General features: G+C 46.1%; 1 non-coding gene across 1 annotated transcript; it reads left to right on the top strand.

Moving 5' to 3' along the window:
- The first annotated feature begins 2,948 nt into the window (after positions 1-2,948).
- LOC142449526 (U6 spliceosomal RNA) lies at positions 2,949-3,051 on the top strand. The gene has a single exon (XR_012784679.1). It is a non-coding gene; the product is annotated as a U6 spliceosomal RNA (small nuclear RNA).
- The last annotated feature ends 703 nt before the right edge of the window (positions 3,052-3,754 follow it).

Below are 3,754 nucleotides of genomic sequence, written 5' to 3'. Positions count from 1 at the left end.
GTGACCCTAGGTTTGAGCATCCATTAATTCCTCCCATCTGCTTGAATCGATAGCAAAGGCAACTGTAAGCATCAAGGTTGTATGCACAGCAAAGGCACCTGAGCCGCAGGGCAAATATTTGGGATATCAATATGATAAACAGCATCCATTCTCTTTCTAGTCAATGCCAATTGTTCTGCATGTGGATAGTGCCCTAACTCTCTTTCGAATGTTATAACGTGTTTGAAAGAGCTATATAAATTCTAAGTTACAGCCTTTGAGAGAAGATAGCACTGTTTACACAAAGAACAATCTGCCACTGACTGGAAAGAGAATAGATGCGATCGGACCCACTTTCTCACTCAAAAACAGCACAGGCTACTGGAATATGACTATTCCCAAGTGCTTGGAAAGGAAAATGTATTTTGCTTAAGGTCACCAATTAGAGGCAGAGCGGGATTTGAACTCAGGACTGCATGCTCCCTCCTCTTAGGGGAGACCTTAAGTAAATGACATGTCAACTCACTGCCATCAAACCAACTCTGATTCATAGTGACCTTATAAGACAGAGAAGATTTGCTCTTTGGATCCGCGAAGCTGCAAATCTCTGCAGGAGTAGAAAGTCTCCTGTCACCCCTCCCCGTCCTCCTCCCCTTCCCTCCCCCTCCCCTCCCCTGGAAGACATCCGCAGTGCTTACTAAAACCTGTCACTCCCTGGGAGATCGCTCACTCTCTCAAGTTTTCTGGGGAATTTATTTGCTTTACAACAAAAGCCTGATAACTGGTTATGCATATGAAAATTTATAACTAAACTAGACTCAATCTACCTTGAGCCAGGCACAAATGGTACAATTTAGAGGGAGGGAAGAAAGGTACATTAATGTAAAGCAACATGCATTCTTTTTCCATTTAAAGAAAGGTTAGCTTTCCTTCATGTTATTTTTTTCTAGCTACATGGTCTGAACCCTTTGGGGTGCTGAAAAGAATAACAGGATTGAGGAAATTAAAAAGCAGCCACTTTAAATAGGTTGTGGTAGAGTAGATGATGCTATTATGCCTGCAAGACTTCCTCCTGCCAAAATGAGATTCATTTTTTTTTTTTTGAGATTCATTAAAGAAAACTCTCAACTAAATTAAAACTCTCCCCGTCAATGTCAATGTCCTCCCCGCCAGATGCTAGCTAACAACTGACTGAGGCCCATTTGACAACACGACGGCCAGTAATCATTGGAAACGCTTCTATGAAAGAACAGTAGCCGGAGTCACTGGGAACTGTTATTTACTTTAACCGCGGAATCATGGAAACAGCTGGCTGACTGATGACTTCTTACAACAGGAATCCAGGAAGAGACCGGAGTAAGCCCTCACGGATTCAGATGGCGCTCCTCCTGCACCACCACGACGTTGATGTTACCTCCTGGCTTGGGGATATGCTGGAAGGATGCTTAGGGAGCACCAGCTATTTTTGATTCTGGAGCTCCCGGTTTTGAGAGTGGCCCTCCGTGGTGAGCTGTGGTGAGATCTGTGACCAGGGCGGCTTGTGCTGGGACACTGCCCCAGCTCTTGCCTGCGGTTGCTTCCGTTTGTGGGAAAATGCAGACGACAGAAATGTTTACGTCAAATAGAAGAATGTGTCCAGTTCTGCTGTTTTATGATGCACCGAGACCGCACTCAAAGAACGCATCTGCGTAGCAGTGGGCTGGACTGTGAGATGACACAGTCCCTTTCCAGCGGGGTGGGTGGGGAGCTGACACCTGGAGGAAGACAGTCTAAGCCTCACAACTTGCAGTTTGTCTCCCCGGTGGTGCAGTGGTAACCCTTTGGCTACAATCTGCATGGTCAGCAGTTCGAAACCACCAGCAGCCCCGCAGGGGACCACTGTGAGTCAGCAGTGACTCCATGGCAGGGAGCTCTTTTTCTTTTTCCTCATCTCATCAGAGAGCCTTCGTGATGTAGTCGTTCCATGCTGGGCTACACGTTCAGCAGGTCAAAACCACCAGGCACCCCGTGGGGGAAAGAGGGGACTTTCTACTCCTGTCAAGAGTTACCGTCTCAGAGACTCACAGAGCAGTTCTGCCCTGCCCTTATGGTCCCTGCGAGCCGGCATGGTCCCGATGGCAGGAGCCATGGCGGTTTGGAATCTGCACCCCTTAAGTCTCAGGACAAGGTCTGTTGATTTGTAGAGGCAGCATTTATCGGTTCGAATCTTTTACTAGAATGTTTGGTCTTGGACAAGAAGCTCTGGTGGTCCCGGGGGTTAGGTCTTGGGCTGCTAGCCTCAACGCCTGCAGTTCAAACCACCAGGCGTTTCACAGGTAAAAGATGACACTGTCTGCCCCGGTGAAGACAGATGGATAGTCTTGGGGACCCTACACCCTTGCTCCTTGTTGGTACTGATTCCACGACAGTCGGTTTGGGCTTAAGGTCTTTGAAAGCAAGTCATGAACTTATTTCATTACACACCCAGCTTCTCGTTTGATGCTTGATTTACCATGGAGATGCACTGTTTGTTGAGTGATGGAATAGACTAATGAGTATAGACCTGATATCCAAATGGAAGAGTCCACTTTGTATTCACTATTCACTGACTGAGGATGCTGTGGCTAGCCAGGGTCCAGGGATTCCTCATGCTGGCGATGAGTTCTCATCCTTAGAAGACCAAGAGTGTCTAGCTTATGAACAGGGGAGATGGAGTGGGTTGTTGTCTCAATCTGTGCCAAGTCTTAAGGAAGAAGGGACTCTTGTAGTTCCTAACTTACCCTGAGGCTGATCAGAGGCTGAAACTTCGGGTCAGTGTTTTCAATCTTTACTGAACGTTTGAGTCAACTAAGGAGAATAAAAACCAAAGCACCTAAGTTCTTGCCCAAGACTAACTAAATAAGAACTTGTGGGGGGAGGTCGGGACTGCAGTTCTGTGGGGCTCACTTCTAGTAATATGTCAGAGTCGTCCATAAATATGAAAAATATCAATGCTTCCTCAACCCATATGCTCAATTTGGAAAGACACAGACAAGATTAGTATGGCTCCTGGGTAAGAATTGCACGCCAATTCGTGAAGCATTCCATGTTTACACTGTGCAAATAATGTCTAGCTCCTTAAGTTTTAATCTGTGCAAGTCAACAACACGTTTATTTTAGCCCCCAAAGCTGTCCTCTGCATGCACACTTTCCTGTTCCAAATTGATACCACTGGCTAAAGTAGCGATACTATCAGTAGAATTGCCACACTGGCCGTGGAGATGGTTTACAATGTTTCCCATTGAAAGGGTAATCATATCTCCCAAGTTGACCAGGGACATATAGAGTTCATAGACACATGAACAGATCTTATACTAACCTGTAACCTTGATCGGAGAACAATTAGTTCTTAGAGTTTGGTCCGATTACATGCTTGTCCTCAGGAAGAGATTACTGAAAATATGAGTGCTACAGCCAAGTTAAGAAATCACATGGTGCCTGGCTTTCGGTAAGAATGACATCAGGGGTCTTAAAGGCTTGTCTTAAAATAAGCAGCCATCTAAGTGAGGAGCCAGCTAAGTCCTCACAGAAAAAGCACACTATCCCATGTGATCCAAGGATTGTAAACAATAAAATCCAAGACTGGAAGAGGAAACAATATTAGAGCTTAAATTCTGAACACCCAGTTTGCAGCAGGGTATGGATGGCAGTCACAGCCTGAAAGCTATGCAAGGTCCCTGCATGAAGTAGGCCTCTAGTGACTACCCCTGACCACTGCCCTGGGCATAGCGGGCCATCAGACATAGAGAGCGGATTA

Source organism: Tenrec ecaudatus, chromosome 5 (assembly GCF_050624435.1).
Source record: "Tenrec ecaudatus isolate mTenEca1 chromosome 5, mTenEca1.hap1, whole genome shotgun sequence".
Taxonomy (NCBI): domain Eukaryota; kingdom Metazoa; phylum Chordata; class Mammalia; order Afrosoricida; family Tenrecidae; genus Tenrec; species Tenrec ecaudatus.
The sequence above is the reverse complement of the archived record's forward strand: the minus strand, read 5'-3'. Positions and strand labels throughout refer to the sequence as shown.